Source organism: Equus asinus, chromosome 22 (assembly GCF_041296235.1).
Source record: "Equus asinus isolate D_3611 breed Donkey chromosome 22, EquAss-T2T_v2, whole genome shotgun sequence".
Lineage (NCBI taxonomy): Eukaryota > Metazoa > Chordata > Mammalia > Perissodactyla > Equidae > Equus > Equus asinus.
The window spans coordinates 40,112,442-40,138,145 of NC_091811.1; the positions used below are offsets into that span (position 1 = coordinate 40,112,442).

The 25,704-nt window shown below is 39.0% G+C and overlaps 1 long non-coding RNA gene across 1 annotated transcript in view; it reads right to left on the bottom strand.

Annotated features, from left to right (window-relative positions):
* Positions 1 to 3,033: 3,033 nt before the first annotated feature.
* Positions 3,034 to 25,704, bottom strand: part of LOC139041654 (uncharacterized) — a 130,668-nt gene continuing 107,997 nt past the window's right edge. Inside the window, exon 4 of the long non-coding RNA XR_011497191.1 lies at positions 3,034 to 5,853. This is a non-coding gene — a long non-coding RNA (uncharacterized lncRNA). The remainder of the gene's footprint in view (positions 5,854 to 25,704) is intronic.

A 25,704-nucleotide genomic window follows, 5' to 3' on the forward strand; every position in this document is an offset into this window, starting at 1 on the left:
CCTATTTTTGTGTAAGATGAGTGTGATGTTGTGATTTATAATAATAACTATATATTTGATGGTCCTGTTTCTGGTACTGAGCTCCTAAAACCCTTGGAACTTCCTAAGAGCAACGGAGCATCTTTTGTTATAGTATTAGGTCTGTTGTCCTCAGTTCCTGAAATAGCTCCAGAACCTTCAAGGTTAAAGGAGTTATTATTCATAACAAGCCCTTTCAACCACACCTGAGTTTATGTTAATTGAGGTGACTTTTGGAAAGCCCCTAAGGATGGGGGCTGGTTGCCAGGGGAACCAACCATGTGATTAGAAGGTTGGAACTTTCAACCACCCGCCCCCTCCCTGTTCTAGGGAGGAAGGAAGGACTGGAAGTTGAATCAATCACCAAAGGCCAATGATTTAATCAATCATGCCTATGTAATGAAGCCTCCATAAAAACTTAAAAACACAGGGTTTGGAGAGCTTCAGGGTTAGTTAACACGCGGCGATCTGGGGAGGCTGGTGCACCCAGAAAGAGCATGGAAGTTCTGTGCTCCTTCCCCAAAAATTGCCCACTGCATTTCTTCCATCTATCTGTTCCTGAGTTATTTTCTTTTATAATAACCTGGTAATCTAGTAAGTAAAATGTTTTCCTGAGTTCTGTGAGCTGCTCTAGCAATAAATTGAACCCCAGGAGGGGCTCATGGAAACCTCTAATTTGTAGCCTGTAGCTCAGAAGCCCAGGTAACAACCTGGACTTGTGATTGACATCCGAGTGTGGAGGGGGAGGACTTAAGTGTGAACCCTTAATCTGTGGGATCTGATGCTATCTCCAGGTAGATAGTGTCAGAAATAGTTAAATTGAAGGACACCCAGCTGGTGTCACTGAATGGCTTGATGTGTGGAAAACTCAGAAGTGAAGTCGTGGCCTATTGAGAGTAGAGAAGAAACACGGAAGTGAGTTTTCCTTAGACTGAGTCACGTCACTCCTTGGTAATTCAATTTCTTCACTTGTAAAATGAGGATAGCAATACAGTACTTTATCAAAAACCCATGGGGACAGATATATCTCAGAATTCAAAAATTTCAGGATTTTAGGGGCCGGCCCTGTGGCCAAGTGGTTGGGTTCGCGTGCTCCACTTTGTCGGCCCAGGGTTTCACCGGTTCAGATCCTGCACGCGGACATGGCACTGTTCGTCTAGCCATCCTGAGGTGGCGTCCCACATGCCACAACCAGAGGGACCCACAACTAAAAATATACAACTACGTCCCAGGGGGCTTTGGGGAGAAAAAGGAAAAATAAAATCTTTAAAAAAAATAATTTCAGGATTTTAGAAAGCTCTCATGGTATATATGGCAGATATCATGAGACATCCCCATGGGGCTCTAGGACATAATCAAACAGTAATATTTCTACATTGAAAGGTATTATGGTGGACACACTCTTAAGATGGCCCCACCATCCCCACCTCCTGGTATTCACTCCCTTATGTGATCCTGTCCCTCCAAGCGTGGGCAGGACCTGCAACTTGCTTCTAACTGGACAAATACAGCAAAGATAGTAGGATGTATGTGATTGCATGTATGTGATTCTGTGCTTCTCTTATATAAGATTTAGTATCCACCTTGCTGGGGTCTCAATCTCTTCCCCCCCTCCCCCTCTGCCCCTTGCTGGCTTTGAGGAAGCAAATGGCCATGGTAGTGGACCCCACACGGCAAGGAATGTGGGCAGCCTCTAAGAGTTGAGGGCAGCTTTGGGCTGAGAGGAGGCAAAAAATACAAAAGAACAAACAAAAAACCAACCCCCCCAAAATAAACTGAAGCCCTCGGTCCTACCCCCTCCAGAAACTGAATTCTGCCAATTACATGAGTGGGCTTGGAAGTGGATCCTTCCTTATTTGAACCCAGATGAGACCGCAGCCCTAGCTGACACCTTGATTGAAGCCCTGTGAGACCCAACGCGGAGGACCCAGCTTGTACTCCTGACCAACATATACGTGGAGAGATTAAATGTGTGTTGATTTAAGTCACTAAGTTTGTAGTAATGTTACACTGCAGTAGAAAACTAATAAAGGCATGAATATTCACGCCTTTTTATTCCCGATTTTTAAAATTTATAAGTAAAAAATTATAAATAACTTAGCCTCACATCTGTTCAGGACAAATTTTGCCACCAAAAGAGTTTAGGCAGCAAATATAGGGAAAGTCTATTGGTTTCCAGAGTTTTTTGGGCTCCCAAATTACAGATGAGGGATTGGGGGTTTGTAGCATATAACTATAGGGTTGCCAGGGGATGGAAAAAGATACTACGTGTAAAGAGCTTGGAAGAGCATGTAGCACATAGCAACTACTCCATAAATACTGGCCATTATTCTGATTAGAATCAGAGCTCCCCAGGCAGGTCAGCCTGTCTGCTCTGTTATTCCTTGCAAGTCACTTGTGTTTTCAGTTTCTCCATCTCTTAATAGGAGGGCCTCTCAGAGAAGCCCAGAAAGGGGGTTGGGTGAATAACTCCTATTTATAGAGCCCTTGTTCTAGAGAGGCTTGGGCTAGGTGTTCAGTGGGCTGCAATGTGAATTGCTCCTGAGCAAAAAGGCATATGGTCTGCTTGTGGCCTTACTGCTGAAGTGGTACAAAACCCTGAGGAAATGGTTTCTTCTTGCTAAGCCTCAATTTCTCCATCTGTCAAATGGGGCTAGCTGGTCCCTCCCACCTAAATATGTGAGAGGAGAGGTATGACAAGGTATACTCACTCTGGACTGAGGGATTATTTTTGTTTTTAATATCATTTGAGGGGAAGAACATATGCACAGGTTTGCCTGGCCTCTCATATACCCAAAGGAAATGCTCCCAACCTTAATACTAACCCCCACCTCTACTTCTGCTCAGAGCACAGAGGAGTGGCTCCTTGTTTCTCGCCTCATCTTCTGAGCAATTGGAGTGGGGACAGCAGGTGTCCACCTGACCAGACCACCATGCCGCATGGCCGCAAGCCCAGCTGGGCTAGGGCAGTGTGGTGTCGTGCCAAGAGCCCGAAGAAACGACCCGGAGACTGAGAACGAGACACATGGGTTTATTGGGAGTGACTTACAGGGAGAGTGTCCAGTGGCAGCCGGCTGTACAGAAATGTGCGCATGCCCACAACCGCCCCCTAGGAGAAGCTTGCTTAAGTAGGCAGAGGAACAAAGGCTGCATGCTTGCCAAAGGGCTGTCCTTGGTACGACCAGCGTTCCCAGGAACAGTAGCTCACATGGAGGGGTCTGTGTCCCTGTAAGACGTGATGTTCTTCACATGGGATAAGGGAGGATGCGGGCTGGCCAGGCCCAGATTGTTACAAATCCAAGTAGCTGGGTGGCCTGCCCAGAAGGACACATGGTTGCAATGGGCCTGGGGGTTTCTGCTGAGCAAGCAAGGCCCAGGCCCTATACATACCCACCTCTGTGTCCCCCATTTCTTGCACAGTAATGATCTGTGGGCGTCAGGTGACCTCCCTAGAGATGCCAATGTTTTCCTTGAGTCTTGTCAAGAAGTAGTTGTTGGTCTTTGGCAATCTGGGGACCAGCATTCCAGGTATAAAGAGGAGCAAACACACTGCTTATGGGTATGGGGTTTCTTTTCAGGCTGATGAAAATGTTCTAAAATTGATTGTGGGGGTGGTTGCACAACTCTGTGAATATACTAAAATCTGTTAAATTATATACTTTAAACAGGTGAACTGTATGGCGTATGAAGGATACCTCAATGCTGTTATTTAAGAAAAGAGCAGTAAATGCAAACGCCTTGAGACTAGACGAACTCAGTACGAATCATCGGAATTGCTTGATTCACTGGGTCAGATCCAGTGGCGAATTCTCAGCAGATCTTAGCCACAGTTCATCTATTAACAACGGGGATGGAACTCAATTTCAGAAAGTCCAGTAAAAGATGGAGAAATACCCTATATTTTTAGATGCGATGTTCCCTGTTGGTGTTTCTTTCTCAGGAATCCCCAGTTTTCATAGGTTTCTAGCTACTCAGCACGTATGGCCTCCATCAGACCTGCAGCCAGTGGTAGGTAGGCCCTTGTCTCATGTGAACGGTTTCTTCTATGGTTTACATAATTCTCCTTACACATGACATCTGGTCTATTACTTAAACTGATATTTTTCCATTGGATACAAGCTTTAACAATAGATATTACCCAAGTTAGTTTCTGTCTTCTTCTTTTGTGGTTGAGATTATTTTGGCTGTTTTGGGTTTTTTCCTCATCTTACATAACTGCAAGAAAGCATTTTATGAGAGCTAGCCTTAAGAACTCTGCAGCTGGGCCTTCCTGACTTCCTGCAGGAGTGCTGGGGTGCAAGTGAGCATTTGCTAAGAGCTGGCACTTGTCCAAAGCTGTGCAAGAGAGGGAAGCTCAGTCTATCTCACACACATAACTGAGGAACAAAAAGAAGGCCAGTGTTGCTGCAGCTTAGGGAGGAAGGAGATAAGGCCAAAGAGGTAGGCTATGGGGCCTTGAGCATCATGAAAGTTTAGATTTTACAGCTAAGCGCAAGAGGGAGCCACTAGAAGTCTTTAAACAAAGACATGACAAGATCTGACAGGCATTTTTAACAGATCAATTTGGAGCCATAAATTTGGGGGAAATACTTGCAATACAAATAACTGAAAAAGACTAGCGTCTGGACTATAAAAAGTACTCTTACAAATCAATATGATAAGACAAAAAACACAGTCAAAAAATTAGCCAAATATTTGAGTAGGCAGTTCCCCAAAAGAAGAAATCCAGATGGTCAATAAACATATCCAAAATGTTCAGTCTCAGGGCTGGCCTCATGGTGTAGTGATCAAGTTCAGCACACTCCACTTCGGCTGCCCGGGTTTGCGGGTTTGGATCCAGGGCATGGACCTATAGCACTCGTCAGCCATGCTGAGGCAGTGACCCACATATAAAGTGGAGGAAGATTGGCACAGATGTTAGCTCAGGGTTAATCTTCCTCAGCAAAAAAGAAAAAGTTCAGTCTCATTAATCAACCAGGGAAATACATGTTAAAACCACAATAAAATACATGTGTAAGCCACCAGATTGGGAAAAGTGGGAAAAAAAATCTGACATTACCAATGAACTTTGACAATACCAATGCAAACTCATCCTCTGGTGGTCAGAGTGTTAAGTTGATATAACCGTTTTGAAAAATTGAGGATGCACACTTTCATGTTTGTTAAACAGTCCAATATCTATATTCTCCTAGATATAAATCTTAGAGAAATTCTTGTGTGTAGGTACCAAGAGGCGTGTATCAGAATGTTCATTCTACCACTAGTAATAAACTGAAAACATCCCAAAGTCCATAAATAGCATTATCTATGGTATTAATTACGGCATGTTATATTATGAAATTTTATACAGAACTACAGCTATATCCGTCAGGATGGATGAAGCTCATGGACATAATATTGAACCAAAAGAAGCAAGTCATAAAAGAATATATACAGTGGGATTCCATTTATATACTTTCAAGATTGATAAAACTAAACTATACTGTTTAGGCCTGCATAGAGGTGGTAAAACTGAAGTTAAGCAAGAGAATGATTGAAAAAAAAAAGATTGTGGTTATCTCAACAGGAAGGGAGAAGATGTGAGCAGGAAGCAGCCCTCTGAGGTACAGGAAGTGTTCCATTTCTGTGAAACACAAAAGTTTTAGATTTTTATGAAGTTCAATTTATCCATTTTTTTTCTTTGGTTGCTCGTGCATTTGGTGTCATATTTAAGAAATGCTTGCTAGAAGACAGCCCTGTGGCATAGGGATTAACTCTACTTCAGTGGCCTGCATTCTCAGATTCAGATCCCAGGTGTGGACGTACACCACTTGTCAGCCATGCTGTGGTAGCGACCTACATACGAAAAAGAGGAAGATGGGCACAGATGTTAGCTCAGAGCTAATCTTTCTCAAGCAAAAAAAGAGGAAGACTGGCAACAGATGTTAGCTTGGGGTGAATCTTCCTCAAGCAAAAACAGAGGAAGACTGGCAACAGATGTTAGCTCAGGGAGAATCTTCCTCAAGCCAAATAAATAAATAAATACTTGCTAAATCCATGGACACAAAGATTTATCCCTATATTTTCTTCAAATAAAATTAGTTTTAGCTCTTACATTCAGATCTTTGGTCCATTTTGAGTTAATTTTTGTATATAATGTGAGGTAGAGGGTCCAACACCATTCTTTTGCATATAGCATTCCATTTCTAAATTTGTATGTAGATACACGGATATTTACTTTATAATATATCGTCTATACTCTTCTGTATGTGAAATGTATTTCATAGATTTAGAAGTACAAATAGGAAACGATCACTTTGAACACTGTGTGGAGTACCCTGTCTGTGGAGAATGAGTTGTAGTGAAACAAGAGACAAACCAGGAGCACCAGCTGGAATGTCTCCTGGGTTTTTGGCTGAAGCATCAGGGTGAACGGTGGTGCCATTTACTGAGACGGCAGTAAATGCAGAAGGAGCAAGGTTTTGTGGGGGAGAAACAAAATTATCTTCAGGATATGTTAAATTTGAGTAGCTTTTTCAACATCCAAGTGGAGAAGTCACAAAGGCAATGGATTTATGAATCTGGAGTTTATGGAGGGAAGCAGACTAAAGGTATACATTTGGGAAGCTGTAGCATATAGTTGTTATGAAGCCATGGGACTGGTTGAGATAACAGAGAGAAAGAGTGTAGACAAAGAAGAGAAGAGTATCAAGGACCCGCTCTAGAGTATGCTAATATTTATAAGACAGGCAAAGCTGTAGGTTCTAGAAGAGAGACTGAGAAGGAGCAGCCAGTGATGAAGAAGGGAAATACGAGTGTGGTTTCAGGATAGCTTAGGGAAAAAAACGTTTCAAAGAGAAAGGAATAATCAAACACTGCTAAAAGATCAGCTATGATTTGGACAGAGAACAAATTATGCGATTCGGCAAGATGAAGATGTTGGCAAATTTGTTAAGAGATGTTTTGTAGGTGAAGCAGGTAAAAGCTTTACATGACACACTGGGGAGTTGAACATTCAATGGCCACCACTTGGTTTATTCACATTTTTTTTTACAGTTGCCTTCAAATAAGATCAGGGCATATTAGTGAACACTCATTCTTCTTATAAAACAATGCATCTATTGGCTTTAAAGTACACCCTTCATTGTTACATGTATTTACCTGGTGTACCATCAGAACTGAATCCACATACCTTTTTTGTAGGGTTTCTTTTGCCCAGCAATAACCTATGTACCCTATAGCAACCAAGTGTCTCCCTGGCCTCTCTCAAGGTGTGATGCCAACCATCTGTTATTTCAATGCCCCAGGGCTTGGCCAACCTGCATCTGCTTATCTCAAAGAACATCACATCCTGAAGGAACACAGAGCCCTTCCACGTGAGCTACTGGTCCTGGGAATGTTGATCATGCAAGGACAGTCCCTCTTGGCAAGCACGTAGCCTTTGTTCCCCTGCCTACTTAAGCAACCCTCTCTGTTCATGGTAGTGGTGCACGACTCTGTCCAGCTGGCCGCTCCTGGATTCCCTGTGTGTAAGTTCCCAATAAACGCTTGTGTCTCGTACGCCGCCTCTGGGTCTTGTCTTCCATCTCACCAGCGACTTCCCCTCACAACTTGCACTGCTAGGCTTGTGGTCAGACGCCTTTCCAGCCTATGTTATGACTCACAAAATAGTGATTATCTAAATAAAAAATTTCTATTTTCCGGAAGTATTGGATTTTACCAATGAGCAGAACAAAAAGTCCTGTGATACTTCTCGTTCATATACCACATATGTCAAGACCTGATCCATTTTCTGCACATTAGTAACTAGCGGCTTCATCCACCTCTAAACAGAATAATTGCTAGCATACACACAGGACAGTAATTCCTCTTTCACATTGAATGCCATTGACATTACATAACACCAAACAAGTTGACGATAGAATTTTGCCAGTAGCTTGTCTTGCTTTCTCTCTGAGCATATTTCAATGACTTTGCAGCTGGTTTTTACAAACCTCTTGACAACAATGAGAACTACCTGTTTTAGCACCGAAGCAGTGCAACTTTGAATGAAGTATCTGTATTTTGGACCTGTTTCTGACTGTAGCAGAAACAATTCTTTAATTTTGTACCATTCTGTTTGTTTTAGTAATGAAAAATTTAATTGGGTTACCAGAGGTCACAGGTTTTTGTTAGAAATTGAAATGAAAGCATCATTAACTTCATGCCAAAACTTGACAAAGTTTCTTAAAAGATAACACAGGGAGAAAAAACTGGCTGGATTGCTAATTTTCAGATATCCACTCTCACACTTCTATTAATGTTTTTCTTTTTCATTTGTTTCTGTGAAATTATCACATTTGCCTCTTCACTTACCTAAAAATGGCAATCTTGTTCACTTTTTACATTTACAACATTCTGAATGTTAATATTTACATTACTATTTTCATCAAAATGCTTTTGCTCTAGAAAAATACTTTCAAAGTCCTTGATAACTTTTTTTTTAAACATTGGAGATATAAGACCACACAATAGTAACCACAAGAAAAATTAAAGTGTTGTGAAAATATTTTAAACCAAGATGAGCTGCACCTGGTAATAGAATGTTAGTGGAGACACACTGCCAAACAGTTTTTAAAGTGCATGTGGTATCTTCAAAAACAAAATTATCACAAAGAATGCAGTGAGACTTAAGATTTGAAGAGGGTAATATAAGATTAGCATTTTTTCTTTTTTGGGGTGATCACCCAAAAATAACAAGGAGAATGAGAAGAAGAAACTATGAGAGAAATCCCTAAATTACAAAATATGCGGAAGGGTTGAGTATGGGAGGATGTTAAGAGTCCAGATTTTAGAAACATCTCATTTGATTTAGAATTTGGGGTGGATTTGGGTCAAGGTTAGGGTTAAGTAGCAAAATATACTACTTGAATTTTAAAGACATAACTTAAATCTCTTGTGTAGAGCCTAAATCTTTTGTTTCAAAGGCAGGAATGAGATTCACAGGCTGGCTGCCGGAGATTCCCTGGACCCCATATGGTTCCAAGAAGCAGAGAAAGTGCAGCAACATGGGTATCACATGGACAAGCTGTATTTGCAGGAAACAGTCTGTATCTGTTACAGTGTGGAAGAAGAGAGACTTGGCATTGTGAATATCTTTGTAACGGCCAATCTCCTTTGGGTGGGGAGAAGTCAAGGTCAAACTAACTCACAAACAAAATACTGGGTCATAAGCCAAATTCCTGCTGGCTCAGAAAACAGTGGAGAGCCAGAGTAACAGGAAGCTGCTTGGATGGGCAGGAAGCCAGAAAGTAGAGTGTTGGCCTGAGGAAGTATTCCTATAGCAACCCAATTGTTGTGGGTACCAAACCTTGGAACAGCAGCCACATGAACAAGCTGAAACTGGGACACTAAACCAAAAACCCAAGGAGGACTGAAGTGGTCTTGGTTACTGACAGAAATAGACACAAACTTGGGCAAAGAGTTCTCCAAGCTTGGTTCAGAGGACTCCCACAAATTATGATCAAGCAAGGAACTGACAAAAAAGATGATCAAACACACAAGAAGGCAATAACCATGAGTGAGAGTCAGCAGAAACAAGAAACAACAGGTTTGGATTACCCAAAGATTTCAAGTATTGGAATTATAATGACATACATACAACATAAAACAGCTATGTGTGAAGTGTTTAAATAAAGCATGCAATTAAAAAGTGAACATTCAACTAGAAACACTCAGGAATGAACAGAAACATTTTGGTTCCTTCCAAAAGAAATCAGAAATAAAAAATATAATTGTTGGCAGCAGGACAAAATCTCGAGTGATGAACCAGATTAGACAATTCAAGTGAGAATTTGTAAACCAGTAGATATATCTGAAGAACTGATCCAGAAAAGAAAAGAAGGAAATGAAAAAGGGTTAAAAAATATGGATATAATGAGAAGATCTAACAATTTGATAGAGTTCCAAGTAGAAAGAATAATGAGAAAGAAGGAAAGGCAATATATAAAGAGATAATGGCTGTGAGTTTGCCAGAACTAATGAAAAACATAAATCCAGATATTGAAAGCAAAGAAGAAAAAAATAATGGAACAGGAAAAAAATTAAAATATGATTCAAGAAAAAATTGCAGAAATAAAAGGAAACTTGAGTCTGAAAATGTAAAAGGATATATATATATTTTTTTAAATGGTCCCACATGGTCAACATCAATATGTCCTCACAAAATTATTAGATTTCAAAAATAAAGCATCCTTGGAAAGTCAAAGAAAACAAATTACTTTGTGAGTCTGAATAAAGGGAACCTTGGTTAAAATGGAGTCAGGAGGCCAGAAGGGGGAGCTCTCATGCACTATCAGTCACTATCAATCAATGTCAATTACAGGAAGAATTGTCAATTACAGACCCCAACAGGAAGAGATGTACATTGCATCCCCAATGAGAAATCGACTACTCCAGCAACTCAGCCAATGAGAAGCTATCACCATCCTGAACTCTCACTTTCTATCAGTGTTCAGAACAACCCCTCCCAACTTCCTCCTTTTTCTCTATAAAATAACATTCCTCTCCTTTGCTTACTGGACTTGCCTATGGATTTTGTTATTGTTTGCTTGTCCTGAATTGCAATTCCTCTCCTATTCCCAAATAAACCCATTTTGCTGGTAAAATAACTGGCTGCTTCATTTCTTTTTTTAGAATGACAATTTATAGTGAGGAAAACTGAGGCTGACTTCAGATTTCTCCACAACGTTCATTCCTAGAAGACACTGTAGACAGAGCAATACAGACAAAATCCTCAAAGAAAGAGGTGTGACCAAGGATTTTATACCCAAACTGTTGCTTAAGTATAAAGGCAAAGAGTTTCGAAAACACAAGATCTTAGACACAGTGTTTCCATTAACTCATATGAAACATCTGCCAGTGGACAACTTTTATCAAACGAGAGAGAAAGCATAAGTTAGATAGCAGCAATAAGGACTTAAGGATAAGCCTCAAAGAACGTGAGGATTATTGTTATTAAACAGAAAAATAAACATGAAGAAAGACAATATAATTAATTAACATTGGGAAGTTGTGGAGAGAGGGGAGGTGGAAGGAAGAGGAAAGCTACTAATTTAATTATTGTTCAGAATAGGGCATTTATAATACTGTCTAAAGAAAGAGAAGATTAGACATTAAACAAAAATACAGACATTTGTAATCATCAGAAGAAATGCACATGTAACCCAGCAAAATCACACATAGGAAAGTATTTTTTAACCTTGAAAACATGAAGTACACAAAGTAACACAAAGTAACATGACATAATCATGACTAAACATATCTCTCATATCAATAATTGTAAACCATTGTAGTAATTGTAAATGAGTTAAACTCATCCAGTAAAAGGGGAAAAGTCATATTGGACACAAAACAAAAATAGTTCTACACCATAAAAAAAGAAAAATCTAAAACTAAGAGATTCAGAAGATAGAAAATGAAAAGAAAAAAATGATAAGTGAACGGGTAAACCAGACTAGCCTAATCCAAACAAGAGTAGTCATGATCTTAATTTCAAATATGACTGAATTCAGGACAAAAAGCATTAAATAAGACAAAGAAGGGCACTTGATATACTAAAGTGTGCAATTCAGAAATAACAGCTATGAATATCTATGTACAAATAACATAGCATCCATAGAAGCAGAGCCCTTAAAGCAAAAGTTAAGGTACACAGAAGTAGACAGAAGGACATTAGGGCAGAATATTTTAATTCACCCCCACAGTCCATAACAAAGTGTGTGTGCGCACGCACACACACACACACACACACAGAGGATATAATGGGCTTAAATAACTTAATTAATAAGGTAGAGCTAATTGATATATGTCAAATTCTGTGATTCTGAAAACAGAGAATATACCTCCAATTTATTTTCCCAATTAAAAAGGAAACCTTAATAATTTCCAAAAAGATAAAACATTACAAGTTTCTCTAGTAGCAATGCAATAAAACAGGAAGGCAATAGCATAACAAGGAAGTAAAAGCCCCTACCCACTTGGCAATAAAATACCTTGGATTTAACAGCTCTTGGGCCTAAGAGAAAAACCCAGGGGGAATTGCAGACTATTTAGAAAATAACAATAACAAAACCATTATATATCAGAACCTATGTGATACTGCTAAAGCAGTGTCCAGAGGAGACAGGATGTTTTAAATACTTTATAACATGCCACGATAGCAGATATATTGACCTGGATTTATTCAGAATAGACAGGGATTGTACTAGGAGATTCCAAAAACCTACTACATATACAAATATACTGTTTAATAAGCAAAAATCACTTGCAGCAAAATCATAATCCAAAAATCAATGGAGTTCTGTGAATCAAAGTGTCTTTCAAACTCATCTGGTATCAAAGCAAAAATGCAAGTCTGCACATTAGCAAGGCGTGACTTTATCACGGGCGACTATTGAAATAGAGAGACACTCAAAACCTAAGCCAGAAACTTCTCTGAGAAGGAGTGGGCAAGCAAAGCTTTTATACACAGACTCTAGGACAGGTGGCTGTGGAAAGAGGAAGGAGTGTACTAAAATTGCTAGGGGGGTCTTGAACTTAATGAACTGTGTCGAGGATTGCAAAAACAGGAAGATCAAGGCAGGAAATTTTAGTCAGTGGTTACGCACATGCGGTGGAGTCTGGTTACGCACATGCGGTGGAGTCTGGTTACGCACATGCGGTGGAGTCCGGTTCTGGATGGAGCAAACAAGTTATGTGCAAAAAGTGTGCATAAAGTTAAGGGCCTAGTCGTCCTTTAGCAGACTAAATTCATGTCAAGCACTAAGTTTGACCGGCCTCGTCAATGGCTATCAGTGCCTGCTGAAATGATTTTGATTTTTAAGCAGGTATAAATTGCATATATTCCAGATCATGCTGATACAAACGTATCCTAAAATCTACCGCTACAAATATTCCAAACTCAGTCTTAACCACAGGTGCGTAAATCACAAAGCAGCTAGAAAATTTCACTGTATTAACTAGTAAGAAAGAATGAAAACAAATAAGCATCTAAATGAAGTTAAACAAAATCAGCAAAATAAATCTAAGAAAGCAGAGAAAAGAGATTAAAAAGATAAAAGTAGGGACCAGCACCGTGGCCGAGTGGTTAAGTTTACACGCTCCGCTTTGGTGGCCCAGGGTTTCACTGGTTCGGATCCTGGCGCAGACATGGCACTGCTAGTCAGGCCACGTTGAGGTGGCGTCCCACATGCCACAACTAGAAGGACCCACAACTAAGAATATACAACTATGTGCTGGAGGACTTGGGGGGATAAAAGCAGAAAAAGAAATAAAAAGTAGAAAATACTTAGGGCTGGCCCCTGGGCCGAGTGGCTAAGTTTGCGCACTCCGCTCAGTGGCCCAGGGTTTTACCTGTTCAGATCCTGGGTGCAGACATGGCATTGCTCATCAAGCCGTAAAGAGGCTGCATCACGCATAGCACAACCAGAAGGACCTACAACTAGAAGATACAGCTATGTACTGGGGGACTTTGGGGAGAAGAAGAAGAAGAAAAAGAAGAAGATTGGCAACAGGTGCCAATCTTTAAAAAAAAAGAAAGAAACTACTTAATTAGAGAACAAAAAAATGATAGCATTAGATACCCCAAGAGCTGGTTGCTTGAAAAAAAATAAGCTTTTAACTAAGTTAACTAAGAAAAAAAGCAAAAATAGACGATGCAATAATTTGGAAATTCTAGATGAAATGGATTCTTTTTTAAGAAACTGTAATTTACCAGAACTGATCTCAAAAGAAACAGAAAGTCTAAAGAAATCAATTACCATAAAAGAATGTACAAACAGCCATCTCCCAAAAAAGCACCAGGGGTTTCTCATAAGTGGTTATGCTGCACCTTTAAGGAACAGATAGTTTCAAAATTATTTAAGCTCTTCTGGCACATAGAGAAAGAAAGAAACCTTCCAAATTCTTTATATGAAGCAAGAATAATTTTGATACTAAATTTGACAAAGACTATGGGGAAAAACACTGCCCATTAATCTCACTTATAAATATTGAGGAAATGATACTAAATAAAATATTAGGAAAAGGAATCCTGCAATATCCTTTTTTCTTTTAAAGATTTTATTTTTCATTTTTCTCCCCAAAACCCCCTGGTACATAGTTGTATATATTTAGTTGTGGGTTCTTCTCGTTGTGGCATGTGGGATGCCACCTCAGCATGGCCCAATGAGCGGTGCCATGTCCGTGCCCAGGATCTGAACTGGCGAAACCCTGGGCCGCCAAAGCAGAGCACTCGAACTCAACCACTCAGCCACAGGGCCGGCCCCAGAATCCTGCAATATCTTAAAGGAATAACCTGACAAAATGGGGTTTATTGCTGGAATACAAGGATGATTAAATATTAGGACATATATTTTATGAATAGATCTAAGGAGATCAATTTCTCCTTTGAAACAGAATTTGATAAAAACTTTTAACATTTACTTTTGATTCAAAAATGTTCATAATAGAATAAGACTAGAAAACACTTCCTTAACATGAATCTATTTTAATTCCCAAACCAGCTTATGTTCAATAGGAAAATATTAGAAGCACTCTCGTTAATAAAAGATTAAAAAATAATGACTACTATTTCCACTAACATTTTCCTAGATGATGTAACTATCTTTATAATTTGGGGGAAAAGTATAATTTAAAAAATACTAAAACAAGGATGCCTGCTCTCGTCACTTCTATTGAAGCTTGTAGTAGAGGTTCCAGCCAGGGCAATTAGGCAAGAAAATGAAATAAAAGGGATTTATATTGAAAAAGAAGAAGTAGAACTATCTCTATTTGCAGATGACATAATCTTATATATAGAAAATCCTGAAGAATCCACAAATTCATTAGGATTAATAAAAGAGTTCAGCAATGTTGCAGAGATATAAGATCAATATATAAAAATAGTTGTATTTCTATACACTAGTAATAACAATTCAAAAATGAAATTAAGAAAAGAATTTCCATTTACAATATTATCAAAATGAATAAAATACTTAAAATAAATTTAATAAGAGAAGTGGATGACATACTGAAAAAACAAACACCACTGAAAGAAATTAAAGAAGATTTGAAATTAAAAAGATATTTGTACTCATGGATTGGCATACCTAATACTGTTAAGATGAAAATACTGCCCCAAATTAATCTACTGATGCAATACAATTCCTGTCAAAATTCCAATAGTCTTTTTTGCAGAAATGGAAAAGCTGGTCCTCAAATTCATTTAGAATTGCAAGGGACCCTGAATAGCCAAAAGAATCTTGAAAAAGAAGTTCAAAGTTGGAGGACTCACACTTCCCCATTTCAAAACACACCTCAAGCCTACAGTAATCAACACTGTGTGGTACTGGCATAAGGATAAACATATAGGTGAACAGAATGAATTGAGAGTCCAGAAATAACCCATACACTTGTGGTTAATCGATTTTCAACAAGAGTGTCAAGAAAATTCAATGGGGCAAAGAATAATCTTTAACAAACTGGTCTGGGACAATTGAATATCTACATACAAAAGAATGAATTTGGAACTCAACTACCACATAACTCAAAATGGATCAAGACCTAAACATAAGAGCTACAATTATAAAACTCTTGTAAGAAAACATAGAAATAAATCCCTGTGACCTTGCAGTAGGCAATGGTTTCTTAGATATGACACCAAAAGTACCAGCAACAAAGTAAAAAAATAGATAAATCGGACTTAAATAAAACTAAAAATTTTTGTGCTTCAAAGAATCCTATCCAGAAAGTGAAAAGATAACCTACAGAACAGGATAAAGTATTTGCAAGTCATATATCTATGTGATAAGGGATTCATATCTAAAAAATGTATAGAACTCTAACAGCTTAACAATGAAAGACAATCAAACTAAAAAAAATGTACAAAGGAATTGAATAGGCATTTCTCCAAAGAAGATATACAAATGGCCAATAAGCATATGAAAAGATGCTCAACACCACTAATCATTAGGGAAATGCAAATCAAAACTAAAATGAGATACCACATCACACCCACTATGATGGCTATATTAATTTTTTAAAAGGACAGTAACATGTCGGCAAGAATGTGGAGAAATAGGAACCCTCATACATTGCTTGTGGCAATAAAAAATAGTTCAGAGGCTTTGGAAAACTGTTTGGCAGTTCCTTAAAAAGTTAAACCTAGAGTTATTGCAATGACTGAGCAATTCTTCTCCCAGGTGTACACCTCAGAGAAATGAAAACATATATCCACACAAAATCTTGTACACAAATATTCATAGCAGCATTATCCGTAATACCCAAAAATGGAAACAACCCAAATGTCCATCAACTGGTGAATGGATAAAAAGTGTGGTATATCCATAAAATGGAGGATTATTTAGCTCTAAAAAGGAATGAAGTTCTAGTACATGCTACAACGTGGATGAACCTTGAAAACATTACGCTAAGTGAAAAAAACTATACACAAAAGGCCACATAGTGTATATGAAATGTCCAGAATAGGGAAATTCATAGAGATAGTAGATTAGTAGTTACCAGAGGTTAGAGGGAGGGAGGAATGGGAAATAACTATTGATGGCTATGGGGTTTATATGGGGTGACAAAAATGTTAGGAATTAGATAGTGGTGATGGTTGTACAACCTTGTGAGTATACTAAAAATCACTAACTTACACATTTTAAAATGGTGAATTTTAACATATTTTAATTGTATCTCAAGACTATTGCCAAGTTTTGAGTTTATTATATAGAAGTAAACTTTTCAAAAAAGGAAAAAGAATAATTTTGAGGGAAAGGAAGTGGTAAATTTATAAATCATTTGCAGTTGATATGATTATATACCTGGAAAATCTGAGAGAAAACACAGAATTTTACAGATTATAAAAGAATTTATTTAGATGGATTGGTATGAAATTAATATTCAGAAATCACTCATTTTCATACACACAAACAACAAGCAGTTCAAAAAGATCTAGTTACAATAGCAAGAAGAAAAAATGAATTCCTGGGATCAATCTAACAAGAAATGTGCAAAATCTAAGCAAAGGAAACTTTTAACTCATTGCTAAGAGAAACAAAATAAGGTTTGAACAAATGGAAAGGCATAACTTAACATGGAATAGGATGGCTCAACATCATAAAACTGAAAGTTCTTTCTAAATTAATCAACACTCCCATCCTAAGAATTTTTATAAGACATTGATCCTAAAGTTTACAGAGAAAATTTTAAAAATCAGAACATGTTTGATCAAGAAGAGAAATGACAGGTAGGGGCCGACCCGGTGGTGCAGCAGTTAAGTGTGCACGTTCCACTTTGGCAGCCCAGGGTTCGCCGGTTCAGATCCTGGGTGCGGACATGGCACTGCTTGGCAAGCCATGCTGTGGTAGGCGTCCCACATATAAAAGTAGGGGAAGATGGGCATGGAGGTTAGCTCAGGGCCAGTCTTCCTCAGCAAAAAGAGGAGGATTGGTGGCAGATGTTAGCTCAGGGCTAGTCTTCCCCCCCACCCCCCAAAAAAAAGAAAGAAAAAAGAAGAGAAGTGACAGAGAACTAGTCAAACCAGAGATTAAAGCCTATTTTAAAGCTGTAATTATAACTGTGTGGAGATAGTGCCTAAAGAGACAAACATGTCAATAGGGCAATAGAGCAGGGTGAGTCTGGAAATAGACCCAACTATGTGAATGAATTAGTATATAATAAAGTGATATTTTAAAGCACTAGGGTAAAAATGAACTGTTCAATGAAAGTCTGAGACAGCTGGGTAGCCATCTGAAGAAAAGAAAAAAAAAAAAAGACGACGTTGGATCCATATCTCAACCCTAACCAAGATGGATCTCAAGTAATCAAAGATTAAAACAGAAAAAAAAAGCAATTATCAAAATAACAGAATAAATCACTAGAGAAATTTAAAAATAATTTCCTAGAAGCTCAAAAGCTGCTTAAAAAAAAGCCTGAGAAATGCAATCCCATATTTTAAAAAGTCCTGCAAGGAAAAACTACCATAAATTGAGTCAAAAGGTCGTGGCAACTTGAGGAAAATCATTTGATACTAGTATCACAAAGGGCTAATTTTCCTAATATAAAGAGCACCTAAAATAACTAAAGAAAAAAACAACCCAATAGAAAAGTGGGCAAATCAGATGACCAGACAATTCATAGAAAAGCTAATGCCAGTTCCTCGAACATGTGGGAAAAATGCTAACTTCACTCACGATAGCATACAAGTTAATGGCCCACTGAGAGATCATTTTTGAACTGATTAGCAAAGAAAACATATTTAACAATGTAATGTGTGGCTGAGCCTATGGGGAATGAGGCACTCTAATTTCCATGAATGGCAATTTTGGCAGTAACTTTAAAAGTTACAAATTCACATGCGTTTTGACCCAGCAATTCTGTTTCTAGGAATTTGTCCTACACAAAGATTCAAATGCGTATGAACTAACATTTGTACAAAGTGATTTATTAAGACCTTCTTTGTAATTTGAAAACTATCTTTGTGTCCGTTCAAGAATTCTCTGCAGCTGTAAAAAAGAATGAGGCTGCTCTTTGTGTCCTGATATGGAAAGTTGTCCTAGACATATTGTTGCGTGTAACAAGTAAGGTGCAGAAGAGTGTATAGCCTAAACTTTCTACTTGTGTAAAAAGAGGGTAAGCGTGTGTGTGTGTGTGTATTTTCTTGTCTCGTAAAATATCTCTGGAAGGATGCATAACAAACTGATCAGTATCGGCTAGGGGAGGTGGTTAGAGGGAGAGCCTTTACTGTTTGACCTTTTTCAATTTTGAATCCTGTGAAAAATCGTATCTATTTTTAAAATAACAAACCAAGAATATACGAGGGTTTCTGTAAAAGTAGTGATCTTCATTTCACTTTTATAAACTGTGAGTGAGCAAGTCACTTCTTTGCTTTTTCCTCTAAAATGGCCAAAATCTTTGGATTACCTGATAGACAGCCAATTGACAAGTTTTTGAGCAATATTGTCCTAGAACTTTAAACAATCAGATCCCAAAATGCCTACCACGGTTGGACCTAGTATCTGTATCTGTATTCCTTTATGAGGAAGTATTAAATTCTTATACCAGAGATTAAATGGGATCTTATTAGAGAAATTTAGATCTTAATTCCATAAATATTTGTTGAAACCCTATTATGTGACATAACCTGTAATGCAGAGATAAATGCATCATGGCCCCTATTCTCAAGAAGCTCCCAACCATGCTAAGATACTAAACTATATCCAACTATATAAAATGTGTTCCAAAGACTCCAGTAACACTATGGCGATTGGTTAAAAGAGGCTTATTGTAACACCTGTGTAGTCAAGCTTACATCTGAAAAGATACACCTAAAATTGCTATTAGTAATTACCTCTGTTGGGTGGGATTCATAGGAAGGAGATCCAGGAAGACTTTTACTTCTTTAAATACTTCAAAAATGAAGATGGAGGGACCATGAGTGATTTTATTTATTTTTAGGGTTATTTTAGGGTTTTATTTTGTTTTTCAAATAAAAACCTAGGAACAAATCAAGAGTTTTAAACAAACACATAGTAATTTCTTTACATAATTAAAACAAATTCTCATATACTGCTTTCCCACCTCCCTTGACCTAATAGTTCATATCAAAACCTGGTACTTTGTGTTTTCCTTGACCCTCGTTAAGAACGAATCTCTTTTTTCTTAAGAAGAATGTACAATATAACAAAGGATGAGGACCATGACCCCAAATCTGAAACCTACAAGCTGAATTTACTACTTACTTAGGAAAGGGAAACCTATGCTGGTCAGACAAAATCTCGTTGCGCGAAGCAAATATAGGATTTATGGGAAGGGTTTGTCTTTGGAAATATTGGTTACTGAGGCAGGAGGGGTTGAAAATCGGCCGTAGAAGCATGGGTTACAGAAGCTCGTTTCCTGCTACTGAGACATGTTTACTGAAGCAAGTTGTCACTGATCAATTAAACAGGTTTAAAATGAGCAGGGGTGTTTATTTGTTACCATGGCTATAAAGATGTCAGTCTTTTGCTAGGTTTGTGGGGACTTTTTTTTTTTTGAGGAAGATTAGACCTGAGCTAACTACTGCCAATCCTCCTCTTTTTGTTGAGGAAGCCTGGCTCTGAGCTCACATCCATGCCCATCTTCCTCTACTTTATATGTAGGATGCCTACCACAGCATGGCTTTTGCCAAGCAGTGCCAAGTCCGCACCTGGGATCCAAACTGGTGAACCTTGGGCAGCCAAGAATCAGAACGTGCGCACTTAACTGCTGTGCCCCCGGCCAGCCCCTGTGGGGACTTTTTTATTCTTAAAAAGTAAGGTATGTCTCTTTTCGCCTGTCCTTGGTTTAAAAACTAGAGGTGACTTGCACTGAGAAGAAGCAATTTCCTTGGACTTAGAATCTTTTATTAAAATGCCTTAATATAATGTATTAGTTTTCTATTGCTGCTGTAACAGATTACAAGTTTAGTGGCTTAAACAACAAATTATTATCTCATGGTTCGTAGGCTAGAAGTCTGACACAGGGCTTACTAGACTAAAATCAGGGGATTGGAAGGGCTGTGTTCCTCCTAGAGGCTCTGGGGAAGAATCTGTTCCTTTCTTTTTCCAGCTATTAGAGGTTGCCCACATCCCTTGGCTCATGGCCCCCTTCATCCTTCTTCAAAGCCAACAACACAGCATTCCTCTGACCCTGCTTCTGTTGTCACATCTCTTTCTCCAGTTCTCCCTTCTTCCTCCCTCTTTTACTTATAAGGACCTTCGTGATTATACTGGGTCTACCTAGATAATCCAGGATGCTCTCCCCACCTGGAGGTCCTTAACTTAATCCTGTCTGCAAAGTCCCTTTTGCCGTGTGAGGTAAGGTATTCGCAGGGTCCAGGGATTAAGACACGGGTATCTTCAGGGGGCTGTTATTCTGCCTACCACACATGGAAATGGAATTGACAAATATATTAGTTAGGAGTACACTTGACTGCTTGAAGAAGTAAAAGATCTCTCTGTCTCGTGTGCCAGAAAGTCTGGGAATTGATGGGAAACCAAACACTGGTATGGTAGCTCAACAATGCCATCAAGGAAACTGACTCCTTCTGTCTTGCTCTCTGCCATACTCAGCAATGACTGCTAAGCCTCAGGCATCGCACATGTCTGAGCCAGAAGAATGATGCGGAAGAGGCAGAGGCAGTACCAGAAAATTCCAGTTTACATTTCATTAACCAGAATTGAGTCATGGGGCCACCCCTAACTGCAAAGAAATCTGAGAGGGTAACTTTTGGTTTTCCTGCTTCTCTAAAAAAGGAAGGAAAATTGAAATAAGCGTTGGAATGAGTGATAGATGCACTAACCTACAGATGACTGCAACAAGTAGGTGAACTTAACAAAGAACTTCAATTATCCGGTTATTGAAGAGCAGGTACCAAGTGCGGGAATTTTAGTGGACTACTTGCTGTGTGTGTTACCCACTATCTGTTGGCCGTAGGTTCAGTATTGATAAAAAGATTCATAAGTCACAGTGTGTTTCCCCACACCAGTTTACTTAGCTTTAAAAGATACACAGTCAACAATGCACACGGCCCAATAGTAAAGACCTGGCAACAGGTTAGGTGCAGCTTCCACTGTCCTCCACTCCTCAAAGCTCAGTTGCAAGGGATGAGGTTGAACCTGGTGCAGACTACTTCACCTTAAGGCAGGTGCCCTTTCTATTCCTTATCTGTGTGTATCCTAGGCTTGTCTCACAGTCTCTCTAGGAGTAAGGGCCAAGTCGCATGCCTCCCAGCACAGCTGCAACCCATCAGTCAGAGATTTCACAATGAAAGCTTCTGTAAACCAGGTGCAATCTGACCTAACTAACATTCCACACTTATCTTACTTTGCTATATTCTGGAGAGCAGAGTGGCAAGAAAGCAAAACTAAGGTCATATCCCTAGGGTCCCTGGGGTAAAAGTTCAGATCAGCTGAAATCCCTTTTCTTTCAGGTACCAGGTACCTAATAAATGTTGTCCCTCTGTCCCTCTTAATTCAGAGTCACTTGAGAGATACAGAAGTCAGACAGATGAAGGTCAAAATATCCCCTTAATAAAGCTGACTGGAAGACGTGGCCAAGTGGGCATGCTCACGCCTTCCCCAGACTTATCCACTAGTCACTGGCACAGTTGAACAGCACAGACTTCCCAGGAGAACACCCGCCCGTGGAGGAGAGCAGACTCACTTGCTGCAAGACACGGGTCTAGAAAGGTCAGGGGAAGGGCTGAGCTGTTTATTCTCCCCAATTCACGTGTCCAACCAGTCACTCCTATTCCCCAGGGGAGGAGTCAGTGAGGGGTGGGGAGAGGCTCAGTGATTCTCAGCCCTCCTGGCAGTTGGAGGTCACCCAGGGAACAAATGTGTAGCCAGGGTAGAGAACCAGGGGTCCAGCTGAAGTTACTGTGTGTGGAAACACAGGGATGGAGACAACTGTTCTTCCCTAGAACTAGAAAAGTTCATAGCATGTGTGCACGCGTGTGTGTGTGTTGTTTTCTTTCTTAATTAAACTTTTTATTTTGAGATAATTATAGATTCACATGGAGTTGTAAGAAATAATACAGAGATATCTCCTGTAGCCTTTATTTAGTTTTCCCCAGTGCTAACATGTTGCAAAACTCTAGTACAATATCCCAGCTAGGATATTGACATTGATACAGTCAAGATACAGAATATTTCCATCCCCACAAAGATCCTTCATGTTGCCCTTTGATAGCCACTCTCATTTGTCTCCCGCCCCTACCCTTTCTAGGAAAGTTCATTTTAACTTTGCTCTGCTCTTTTCATAAATGGCATATTTCCTCTGATATATTTTCCTTCCTTTTAATGGAAAGCAAATAAAGATGCTCGTTTTCAATTTCTTTTACCGGTAAGACTATCTTTAGGCACCTAAAACCTGTTGCCTCTAGGCTTGTGTTAACACTCTTGTTGTTTGAGATAACTATCTAGAGTCATTAAACAGTTCTTTGGGGGAAGAGGATGAATAGAAAAATAAGTTCATTCATAAAATATTCTTCAGATATTCTTCACTTAGTTTGTAAATACCATGATCAATATAGTTTCATTTTTTCTTTGCTCTGGAGCAGCTTTTTTTTAAAGATGGCTGTGGCAATTAACTGTCTCCTTCCTGATTGTTTTCAACAAACCAAATAATTAGTGTGTTTCTGACTGTATCAGAAACTAAAACACAGTTGGAACTTTTTGTCTTTAATGATCCTTCATGACATACTTCAGTGTCTCAGGACCTGCCTCTCACTTGGTTTATATCATAGCATTTCTGGCATCATGTCAGAAGAGTCTCAGAAATGTCCTCATCTCGCGTCTTACCACCTTGTCCCTCCAGTTCTCGTTTTCACGTTCCTTCTGGCCTCACTTTCTTCCCTACCTGGTAGGCTCCATCATCTACCATTATTGCCAGAATTCTCAGCTCTCTCACGTTCTTACTCTTCTGTTTCACATGTGCTACAACCCCCCAAACAACAATCTACCTTCTCCATTCCTCAAGAAGGCAACTTGGTAAAGAACATACCTCATTAGGTTTTACATCTGATAAATATAGATTCAGATCTTGATTCTGCTGTTTTGCCTGCTGTGGACGTTTACTAGTTTGTGCTCACCATCATCCAACCGCTTTTCTGTTGCAATAGCATCCCAATTCTTCTTTGGTGAATCAGCTCTGCAACACTGTACTCAAGTCTTGTAGGCAGCTCCCCTAACTAAGCATATAACTCTTACTAGGGAAAAGAGTTTCCTCTCTCTGGATTTGACTTTGGAGTGGAATGATCCAAAGACATTAAGTGAGTTACACAGGCAGCTATGTCCTAAAGAATCAGTCTGTTGGTTTCTACTAGTGAGACCTGTGAAAATGCTTTGGTTTTGTCCTCTACAAATTGGTTCATTAGCCTCCCCTTTGTTTTGTCAACTTTTACATATCCTTTCAATGAAATTCCTTCTGTCTTATATTAGCCACAAAATATAAGTAATTTTCTGTTGTTTGCAACCACAAAACCCTAAATAACTAACTGTGGGAGCTTATATTAGTGACAAATTGTGTATAATCAAGAAAACTATATTTACGTATGTGGATGTCATAAGGATTAAATGTGGAAACAAAGTTAAGGGGGCTGGCATGCAATAGCCACAGTAAATCTGTGACTCTAAACTCAGGTGAACCTCCAGCAGAAGTTAGCAATATTTTTATTTGTTCTTGGCCAACTGTTTCTCCAAAATTCCCTCAGCAGATTTTACAAACATTTACAATTTTCTTTAGGCTGCTCATTCAACCTCCCCCTCAATGTCAACAGCCTGTCTCAAGCGTAACAGGAGAATGTCAAGGAGACTGAGGTACCAAGTTTGCAGAATCTAGGAAGGTTTTATTGATCTTGTGATTCATGCCTGCACTATGGTGTCTCAAACTCAGCTTGTAAGGATAAACTTATGAAGAAACATATATAATCAAAGCCATCCCAAATTTGCAACTTTCATCAGAGTCTCCTTACCATTATCTACATCCTATAAGAAGTGTTTGTAATACTTAGAGTGATTCAGTGGTCCCTTTGCACATGTGTACCACTCTGTGATATGCCTGTTAGACTGAGTAGATTGATGGAGTGAGGTTGTAATCTGCTCTGCTGCTAACATTCTTCCTCCTAATTTGATGATGTTGGGCTTAAAGTTCTTATCTTTAAGTAGCTTATCTTCTCACTGTGGGCTTCTGGAATGCTGTGAAAATCAGTAGTATTCCATCTTTGAACAACTGTCAGGATCAGAATGATCTTAGTGTGTTCTGGTCCCACAGACACTATTTGAAATTTTTTTGTGCCTTCTTCCAAGTTGATCATCAGAACGTCAAGATTATATATGGCTACAAAAAATTTATGTAGTAAAGGATGCAAATTATGTCTTAATTACCAAAGAGTCTATAAAGCATTCTCAACATAACAAAAATACAAACATATTGGTATAAAACACCACCAGCCATAAATTTAAGCAATCCCAATAATAAATAAAAAGCAGCAGTATGAGATGAAGGAACACTGAATAACTTGAAAAGGTAGTGTCAGAGTATCTAGAACAAAGCCTTGTACCTTTCTCATTGATTTCTGGATAAAGAGGCTCCCCTCGTATATTTTTTTTATCTCTCTCCCTCCCTCCCTCTCTCTCTTCCTTCCTTCCTTCCTTCCTTCCTTCTCCCCCTTTTTAAAGCTCCATAAACAACCTAGGACTTGAATTAGGTTTGTCAAACATTGCATTTTCTCAGTACACGCATTTGAAATTTTCTTTCTACTTAAAATTTCATTATATTTTGTAATTTCCCCCTGCACTACTGAAGTTTTTCAATGTTTAGATATTTTTCCTTGGATGGTACATGAATTTCTTCTTGTGGTTCCTGACAAGCTTGAGACCTTAGAAGAGCCGTAGCACTGCTGCCTGGTTCTCGGCAGTCTGTTGACCGGATGGACTTGAAGTACAGCGATGGTTTCATCAGTCTGAGAATGGAGGCTCTGGAGGGTCAAATGCGGAGAAGTTCTGAGTGCTCAGACTCAATGCCAGTGATTTCACTGGCAAAAATAAGGGTCATGGCTCAAATAAGAAGAAACACTTGTCCACCTGACATCTAGTTTTGCTCTTGAGAAAGCGCACATACCAAGATGGCAATGTTAAAATTAAAATGATCGTCTATGTATAT